This window comes from Bidens hawaiensis, unplaced genomic scaffold, assembly GCF_021521415.1.
Source record: "Bidens hawaiensis isolate Kalapana, Puna unplaced genomic scaffold, B.hawaiensis_p1.1 tig00039644_1, whole genome shotgun sequence".
Lineage (NCBI taxonomy): Eukaryota > Viridiplantae > Streptophyta > Magnoliopsida > Asterales > Asteraceae > Bidens > Bidens hawaiensis.
In genome coordinates, this window is record NW_027505620.1 from 59,590 (window position 1) to 70,286 (window position 10,697).

General features: G+C 32.3%; 2 pseudogenes; one reads left to right on the forward strand and one right to left on the reverse strand.

The window, feature by feature from the left end:
- Positions 1 to 2,668: 2,668 nt before the first annotated feature.
- LOC143614325 (uncharacterized protein PAM68-like pseudogene) lies at positions 2,669 to 3,290 on the reverse strand (annotated as a pseudogene).
- Positions 3,291 to 3,772: 482 nt separating this feature from the next.
- On the forward strand, positions 3,773 to 5,829 carry LOC143614324 (protein CYCLOPS pseudogene; annotated as a pseudogene).
- The last annotated feature ends 4,868 nt before the right edge of the window (positions 5,830 to 10,697 follow it).

A 10,697-nucleotide genomic window follows, 5' to 3' on the forward strand; every position in this document is an offset into this window, starting at 1 on the left:
CTTAGAACAACATAGATTTTATTTATTTTCTAGTATCTACACATAAAACAGTATATCTAAGAAATATTATGTGATTGGAAACTTGGGATCCCATTTATCTATAGACATACGTAAACTACCAATATTATTATACTACTACATTATGTATTATTGTGGGAAATGTTTATAGTGTTATCATCCAATTCAGGCCCGGCTCCGAGAAGGGTTAAAAAATTTTGGGCTGAAGGTGAAATTTTTTTTGGGCCTTAATAAAAAGGGTATCTTATTGTGTTAAACAATTTAGTTTTTAAATAAGCCTTAATTTTTTGGGTCTTATAATTTGGTTGCGTAAAACACTATTTTTTAAAAAAATAAGGTTAAAATGTGTTAAGTGAGATTAGAACCCAAAACCTTTTGGTCAAAAGTCACACCTCTTTGCCACTAGACCAAACTAGTGATTGTGTAATTATGTTTAAACATTATACATACAAACTGTTTTTCATAAATATATATATATATATATATATAATTTATTTTTTTTAAAATAATCCGGGCCTATCGAGGTATCGGGCCGGGGTCCGTCGACCACCCGGCCCTCCCTTATAGCCAGCCTTGTCATCCATACAAGTTCGCCATTTGATAGAATATTTTATACACGCCAAAATAGATATTTTAGTGCGACTTTATGTTAAAATTAGTATGTGTTCGTTATTTGTATTTTTTTATTCATATACAACGAGCGAGACCAATGAATACGACCTGTATGGCTAGCTATATTTCATTCATATAATTTATGTTTTAAGTTGCAAAATATAAATAGCAAATAAAAATAATCATTTTAAGTAAGAAATAGTAAACAAATGAGCGACTGTAGCTTAATATATAAGAGCATTCACATTGATTTCTTTATTATTTCTATAGTTTCAAACCTAAAATTATACTTAAAAACACTGTTTTATTTTTTATCACAAATTTTTTTCTCTCAACATGCAATCATTTAAAAATATATTAAAAATTTATAGAGGGTAGGTATTAGTTTTTTAAATATACAAAGACTCACAAAATTTTCTCTTTCATCCATTTACATTATTAAAACTCTCCTCATAAAAAATAAGGGACATGATGTGATACCTACATACGGAGTATTAGTTTAGTGATATATTGTCCCTTACAAATGCATATTTTAAAAAGATTTACGGTATAAAAAAGTTTGATATTAAAAAGAAACTACACAATCAAACACAAGCTAATTCATGCCCTACATCTCCCGGACTCCTACAAGTTTTTATACATGTGGTCCATGTGGATGTGGTGATTAGAGGGGCATAAATCGAGTTTTTTCTAATACCCGGATTCAGGTATGAATCGGTTTCGGGTATGATCGGGTATTGGAAAATCGGATATTGAGAGAAATCGGGTTGGGTTCGGGTAGGGTATGATCGGGTTCGGGTATTGGAACCAGGTATGTGTCCGGGTACAATCGGGTATTAATACCCGGTTTTGAATTTGTATTTTTTTATACATTTTTTAATTTGTTTAAAATTTAAATTTGCTTTGTAATTTATAAAAATAATTAAACAATATTACAAAAACTATAAATCCACTTAATTACAAATTATTTACTTAGTAATATGCATTTTACAAAAAACTTAAACATAAAAGCTGTGAAGTAAACATAAAAATATACTATAAAAACTCATGTATTATTTCGGGTATTAGAAAATTGGTATCGGGTATGACCGGGTCCAGGTATAAATCGGGTACGATTCCGAGTACGGGTATTGACCTCAAAATGCATGCCCTATCCATACCCTACGGGTAGGGTCTGTTCCGGTTTCGGGTATAGAATACCCGGGTATAAAAAACACTGGTTCCAGGTATTTTTTTCGGGTCCGGTTTCGGATATGGGTTTTTTTTGCGCACCTCTAGTGGTGATCCATTCCTTCCATTTTATTTGTTTGGGCATTTACCAACTCTTGAAATGGGCTGCTTGGTTGGGTAGTGTTATAGATAGAGCCATAGAAGTGGGCTTCAACTGGGTAGGAACTATTTCGGGTATGGTTAACTAAGTCAAGAGCCTGTTTTGGGTATGGTCAACAAAGTCAAGAACCGTTTTGGGTATGGTCAACAAAGTCAAGAACCGGTTTTGGGTATGGTCTGGTTTTTTTATCGGTTTTGCCGGGTTTTGGCTTGGCGGAAGTCGGGGGGGTGGAACCGGTTTCCGGTCTAGTCTTTGGTATGATTTTTTCTAAGAAAATAAAACATGGTTCATACGTTGGGCCCAGAAACGGGTTTTTTTCCCCACCTCTAGTTACAGATGTTAGTTGGGCTTGCCGGCTTGGACCCATAGTGTTCAAAAACATGTTTGTTGTGTCTTAATACTTTCTAACCATGTTTCATGTTATTGAACTATTAATACTTAATCAGGTTTTAAACGTTGTGTAGCACCATTCGGCTATTGAACTAGTTATCCTTATTCATGTTTAACATGCATGCTTATTGAACATGTTTGTTTTAGTGTTTAAGAAAATGAAACGTTTGGTTAATCATGTTATGTTTGAGTTCACTATTCATGTCTAATGTATCTTTTAACGTTAAAAAAATCATTTCTTTATGTTCGGCCAGTTTAATTTTTTCAGCTCACTTTTACTGGACTTACATATTTACTAAACGAGACATTTTCTCAAAAAATCATAAAACCTCTTACATATCAAAACAATCTTGGAACAACTTTTCTTGATAATAAAAAGGCACATTATGAATTATACCTCACTTGTTCCCAGGCTCATCTTCCTCCCACATGTTAACCCAATTCTTTCTGGCTTCTTCAAACCCAAGAACAGAGCCTTTATTTTCAGCATCCCAACTGGTGGACAAGGTACCATAAGCAGTCCCAAGTGTTGAAGCTCCAAAAGTTATAAAAGTTGTCAAGAATGGCAGCCAACGTGGAATTTGCCATAGATTTTGTTCCTTTATTACACTAAACACTTGAAGCAAACCTAAACCAGTTACCAATGGCACCCCCACGTTAAACAATATCCTAACTATCATCCTGTTCATCACCACATCTGGTATTTTATCATCTGCATCTGCATCTTCTTTCATCTTTCTCATTTTCTCTTCATTTTTTTTCTTTTCCAAATTTGACCCATTAAACCCTTTTGCCTGTGAATTAATCTTCCATCTTTTTGTAACGGGTATGTGATTTTGTGATGGGTTCTTGAAGGGTAAAGTTGTAATATATGTGGATGCTAGTTCCACACTGTAAAGAGTTTTCATGCTTTGTTCTATCTCTAATTGGCATTTGTTTTCTCTTACTTATTATTTTCTAAAAAATCTTATCTGCAAAATAAATGGTGGATGATGGCTGACATGATGTGTTGGCTTATTACATTTTTGATATCTTGTCTTTTTCCTCAAGATATATTATTTTGACTTCCATAGTTTAATGCTGAAATTTTATGCATGCATGTTAAAAATTCGAATTCAACGTGGTGACGATGCATATACAGTATCTTGGGTCACAAATCATTAGTTTGTAACTTGCTGTCAAACAATAGTTGTAACTACTAAACTCAATATGTAGTAAATTACTTCCTTTTAAATTGTGACACCCTCATAGTAATGACAACAAGATCTACAACGCGCGGGTCATAAACCTTGTTAATGATATAAATTGTCAAAAACTCGGATTATTCACTATCCATAGCAAGTCGTATAAAATGTATGATACTTGTGGGTTGATCGGTGTGTAGATATCGCCATCACCGCCTCATATATGTATTACTATTGCATGGGGTGAGAGCTAAGACGGTGTTCCTGAGCGGTGCATATGCCACCTCACCCGACACGTTTGCATAATGCAAACAAAACCATACATTGATAAAGTATAATAATTCGCTACTTTAAATGGTAAATTTAAGAATCATTACAACTATGATATATCATTAAATTAGTAGTATGGTTATATAGGATTAACTACAACAATATTTACTAATTTCAAACATTTTGTAATTGCATATAATAAACAAAATACTTTTTAAATTGATGTAAGAAACTTAAAAATTGTATCATGTTATGTACATGTATCGTGTTATGGATGTCAAATAAAGTCATTTAACAGAACGGTACCTTGTGTGTAACTAGCTAGTTAAACGGTGTCACATTCCTTAATGGTTGAGTTTTCAAGTTCACTATGGAATATATATAATTATAAGTCGATTAGATGGGTGTGTTTTGTTCTAAAAAAACTGAGTGTCACATATTTTTCATACACATTCATCGAAATACGTTAAAATAACCACAAAACTAAATATCTATGTATAATCCCTTCCCAAACTTGTTTACTTTGGTGCACCCTCATCTCTTGTCTTCGGCTTCCCCTCTTGATCTCTACCACATCTCAATTTATCAAATATCTTGATCTTTACCACAGCTCTGTCATAAACGGCCAAAAAATGTAACTTTTACTAAAGTATGAAGAAGGCTACATGATAATACGAGTGAGTATTAACCGGCATGCAATTACTTCCACAACCGATATTGGATTTACATGAGTTTCACATGACCCTCTCATGTTAATGAATGTTTCTCTCATATCTTGTAACTATTTCTACATATAGATACATGTATACATATATACGCGTCATGCAATTTAGTATTTCAATTTTGAAACCGATACGACCTTTGTAACATGGTTTTCAAGACTAATGACTCAATACTTTTTTATAACATGTTTTACATGATATTTGTAGCTTTATTAAAACAACTCATATTGATCGTAAAAACCTACCTAAAAAGTTTATACTTAAACAACACATATTGTATTTAATTTTCTAGTATCTACACATTAAACAATATATCTAAGAAATATTATGTGATTGGAAACTTGGAGTCCCATTTATTTGTTGACATACGTAAACCACCAATCTATCTATACTAATTAATAAATAAAAGTTCCTTAATGCCACGTGTCCTGTTTTTACTCCATCCCTCCTCTCAAATTCCCGCCTCCCACACAAGTCATTTACAAACCGGGTTCTTGTCATATATTAACCTGCACCACAACATTGGCGATAAACCCTAAATCATTATTCCCCCTTTCCAGGCTTGCAGTCAACCAATCAAAACAAGATTTTTCCAACCCGTTTAATGATCTCATCTCCACATCTAATTCATCGTCAACTACCTTTAACGGTCCACAGATTGATAAGGTGTCTTCTGTTGTGAGCATGCTGAAAGGTTCATTAGAACGCAAGAAGCTTAAAACTCGTGTTGAAAAAGAAGCTATGAATGTTGACATAGAAGGTTTTGTGGCCCCCACGAATCTGATTCAGATGAATACCGGATCTCGGGGAAGCTTCACGAAGTGAATCTTCTGCTGATCCACTTATTATTTCAACGAGCTTTGAGGTGTCCGACGGGCCAAGCAATTCTTGTCAATCAGCAAGTGCCAAAGATATAAGAGAACACATCTACAATAACTTTAAAGAAGATCACAAGCATAAGGGAAGTTTAACTCAGCATGGATCAGTGACATTTGCAGCCTCAGGTGATCCCACGAAGAAGCGCAGGGTGGAAAGGTCACGGAAGATGGCAGAAGCAAAGGAAAGAACTCAAACACCAGCAACTTCATCTGATATGCAATCTATCTTAAAGCGTTGCGAAAATCTAGAAAAGGAAGTGCGGTCACTCAAACTTAATTTGGCTTTTATGAACAGGAAAGATTCTGAACAGACTAAGCAGATCGAAGAGCTCCAGAAGCAGAATGAGGAAACGAGAGACGAAAAAGAACGTCTTTTAGAAGAGATAGATAGAATATTGTCCCGACGAGATGTGATCAAGCACTAATGCACCATTACTACAAATACATAATGCTAATGCCTTGACATTGCAAAGATTCTTTTTTACAACTAAGCTGATTATTATTGAAAAATGTAAAATATGAACTTAGTGAGAATTAAAAAAAAATACCCAAAATCGATATTTCTTCTCCTCTATCCTTTAATCTTTATCACCCCTTCTTATCATCATCATCATCCATGTCTCATCGATCTGCTGACCGAATCTTCTATTCCGATCAGAAACCAATTTCTTATACCTTGCTCCGGTGATTCGGCTACTTAGGTATATAATTTCTTCTTAATTGTTTCTTTCTATGTGATTAGGTATATAATTTCTTCTTAATTTCTTCTTAATTGTCTATAGTTTCATTATTTCACTATGGATAATACTTGATTTTGGTTTTAATATTTCAATTTGTCTAGTGATTTACGTTGTTTCAATCCAGCTGTTAGGGATTTTGTTTTTTGTTTGGATTAGGGCTTTAATAATTGCTGGTTTGTTACGGGCCAGATTTTCATTATTTTGCCCTCTTTTTTAGTGATTGATGTGTTGTAATTTAGGTTTATTTGATTAATTAGGAAATGCATATTTTCTGCTATGACAAAATTGCATCTCATATAGGTCATTTCATGAACGCATGTTGAAATTTATAGATATTCTACTTTGGTAATATTGTGGATGAGTTTTATATTAAGGTTAGGATGGGTGATGTTGAAACTGAGAGTTTGTGTCAATGGATTTACGGATACGAGATATGTTTTTTTTAACCTCTGCATCTATTTAATAGATTATGGGATTTTGACCACGCACAATTTTTGTTCAATTCTATTGGTTGACTGGGATTTGATTATGTTATTCATTATTAGGTTAAGCGATAAGATTTGACGTTTTTTCTATGAAAATTACATTATCTTTAGATACCTGCATATTAATAACTCAGATGTTAAAAGGTCAAGTTTTCTTTCCAATATTGCCTTGTGCTTTTAGTATCCTTTTTTATTTATTTTTCATAGATCTAATTTACCATCATTATTTGTTCTAAATATTTGTAGGTTGGCAAAGTTTTTTATGTATGTAGAAAGTTCATCTGTGAAGGAAGTTCAAAAGCTGGTGTTTGATCTCCACTAAGACATCTGAAAATTTGAAATCTTTTTTTATTTTGTTTGATGCTTAGTTTTTTTAGGTTATGCTTTTAGTGATCTGTCATGCTTCTAAACACATTTTGTTTAATAGTCAATCAGAAATGAGCACTTTAGCTTTATAGTTTAATTAGTGCATATCCAAGCATGCTTCTGGTTAAGCATGGAATCCTAAATCAGGTCCCCACAACTTGAATCTGCTGAGCATGACACTGTAAGCTTCTTACGCTTATATGTTTTTATATTAGGTCATTGATATATCCCCGTTTTTGTTTCTTTTTTTTAATTTAAAAATAATAGAGTTTTGATTATTACTTTATTATTTCTTAATAATAATAATTAACATTTACCAAAAATCTTATCATAAATATAAGAAACAATCACGAAAATGTAACATCTTTGCTTGGCTTCATGTATAATTAGAATTACTGTAACATGTGCAGTTTATATTTTATCATAATATATGCAGTTGACTAATTACCATTTTTAAACAAATATCAATTTTTTAAATTTTAAACTATTTATTTGGATTGATTTGCTCTCTTCATCATTTATTTAACCATTTTGAGCACCCTATCACAATTAAACTTCTTTATATTATCTCTAACTATAATCTCTATTTTCGTATACTATCTCCAATGTCAGGTGAAGGTGGATCCGATCACAAGACAAGGTTATCAGTTTGTTTTGGATCGCATAAAAAGCTTGGTTATATTACAAAATGGATGTGCATTATCTGTTTAATTAGGAGAGAACTAACTACAAGTAGTTTAAACACTACCTCGAAGATGAGCTTTAGAAATAAGATGTTGCGGAGCATGCTGAACATTCATCTGCTGAAGTTTAAGAATTACATTCAATTTAATAGCAATGTTACCAATACAACTCCTCATGTTAAACTTGTAAGCTAGCTAATGGGTTTGCTACTTTTTTTTGTCATATTGGTAAAGAGAGATTGCTGGTTTTGTAATTTCTACTAATGTTATTATCTTATTTTTCTATCAAACATTAATTTAATAGGTATTTTGCTGTTATATTAATCCATCAAGATTAGTTGATTTTGTGTATCCTTCAATTCCGCAACACACAACATATCAAAAATTAAATATTCTTTTTTGTGCGGTTTTTTCGTTAATTCGGTTTCGGTTCAGTTAATTCGTTTTTCTGCTCACCGAGTGACAGAGAAAGTATTTTTTTTCAACCCATGTTGGGCACACGAATCTTTGACTTTATAAAATTAATTTTTTTTCAATCCGTGTTGTACACGGGTACCTAACCTAGTATTATTATATTTACTAAATTATGTATTATTGTGGAAAATGTTTCTCTATAATGTTATCATCCATACAAGTTCGCCATTTGTAGAATATTTTATACACGCCAAAATAGATATTTTAGTACAACTTTATGTTAAAATTAGTATGTGTTCGTTATTTTGTATTTTTCTATTCATATACAACGAGAGTGCGAGACCCATGAATACGACCTGTATGGCTAGCTATATTTCATTCATATCATTTATATTTGTTTTAACTTGCAAAATATAAATAGCAAATAAAATAATCATTTTAAGTAAGAAATAGTAAACAAATGAGGGACTATAGCTTAATATATATGAACATCATGTTCTGTATAAATCAATCGATTGGCCCAATCAATCAAATAGTTGAAGTGTGAAAAAAAAACCCGAATTGGAACTGGATTCGAAAAAAACCCGAAACTGGTTTTCGTATACCCGGGTTTTTAATACTCGAACTCGTACCCGACCCTACATGTAGGGTACGGATAGGGTATACATTTTAGTACCAAAACCCGTGCCCGAACAAGACCTAATTTGTACCCAGTAATACCCAAAAACCCGAACTGAGTTTTTCAAATACCTAATCTATACCCGAAATTACCTGAAAAATAACTAAAACTACCCAAAAAAAATACCCCTAAAAAGTGCAACCCATAAAAGATTCCAATCTATACATGAAAAATACCCGGAAAAAAAACATGAAAAAACTCGAAAATTGTTGTGAAACAAGCCTAATAGCTAAAACAATATGACAATGAGATGTAGGGAGAAAGAGAGAGATTTCATTAATAGGTGTGTCATACAAGGAGGTACAATGAGATGCATATACAGGATATGAAAACTTGGGAGAAAGCTAATCTATATTAGGTATTGATAACCATAATATTAATATATTTATAACGCCCCCCCCCCTGGTTATCAACTTAATACGCCCGGAGATGCTGCCTCATTAAAAATCTTGCTAGGAAAACCCAGTGGGAAAAAAACCATAGCTAAAGGAAAAAGAGTGCAGCGCGTATTCTCTCCCCCTGATTTATATATCCATTAAAATGGTAAATATCGATCTTCTGTGAAATTTGTCCAAAACCTTTGTAGTCAATCATTTGCGTCATCGTCCCTTGACATTTGAATCCTCAAGTTGAATAGTGTTGTATTATCTTCATGAGAAAACTTCTACGGCTTCATCTAGTAAACACTATGATCTTGTTGTGTTTCTCTGCATCAACAAGACTAACCAAACTTGTTTTGATGGGTTAGTAAAATATAAACACATATCCTGCATACCTGAAATATATGTTTTAACCCATTCTGATATCTCCTAGCAGAGCACATGTCGATAAATATACGTAAAGAAAATAATAATAATAATAATAATAATAATAATATATAGCTAACAGTACGACATAATTCACATATGCATTTAATTATGGTATTTCTGAACTAATAATATTCATATTTAGATAGGCAATGATATAAAGTCATTGTTAGACATCCTTTAACATGCTAAACAAATATGATTAAACTTGTCCATGGTAAAATGTCTCAACATTTTCTAGATGCACTTTGATGGATTTATAAGCATATAATTACACATCTACTCGAACTATAAGTCGAACAATAATCACACTATGGTCTTTCAAAAAGAATTTTCTCTTTAAAATCTCATAAGTTTCTCTTGATGATATGTACATCATTGTAAATTGTGATTATAATGACCTTTTAAGAGTGAAATTTTGATAAAAGTATGATTATATCCAACTTATCTTCCTCTTTATCAAAATATCTCTTGATTTGTATCAAGTTCAATCCAAATAATTTAATCCATACTTAATAAGCATAAATCCATGCATTTACCAATCCATCATGGACTTCTTTTCAACTTGACAAATTATGCATACGCATTCACTTTATCAAGATATTTGCTGTATAAACTTGCTCATAATACATCACTTTGTATCACATATCAAAATCCATATTGTACAATTTCTTTGTTTATTGAGATATTGTACTCATAACGTGTATTTTTCTTCTATGTGTATGCTTATTAATGCGCAGAATCAACCTTTCAAGTATTCAATTGCCTTAGGAAACTTTTCAGGAGCTCCATTTATGTTCAACATATTCAATAATCGTAAAGTATTCAAATATAACACTATACACAACAGTCATTATGTTCTCGAGAATTTACTTTACATGATTTGATAATTCAAATCCTTCATAGTTTTTCTTGTAAACTCTCAATATCAACAGAATAACAATATTTATTGGACGCATATCAATTCTCTCTTTATATTACCAGACTGTCTAATTATCGGAAAATCATTGCTTCCACCATTGGAGAATGTGTCTCCTCATATTTAATCGTGGGCCTTTGTAAAATCCTTGTGCCATTAGTGTTGCTTTGTGTCACTTGATGAATTTTCATAACTATACAA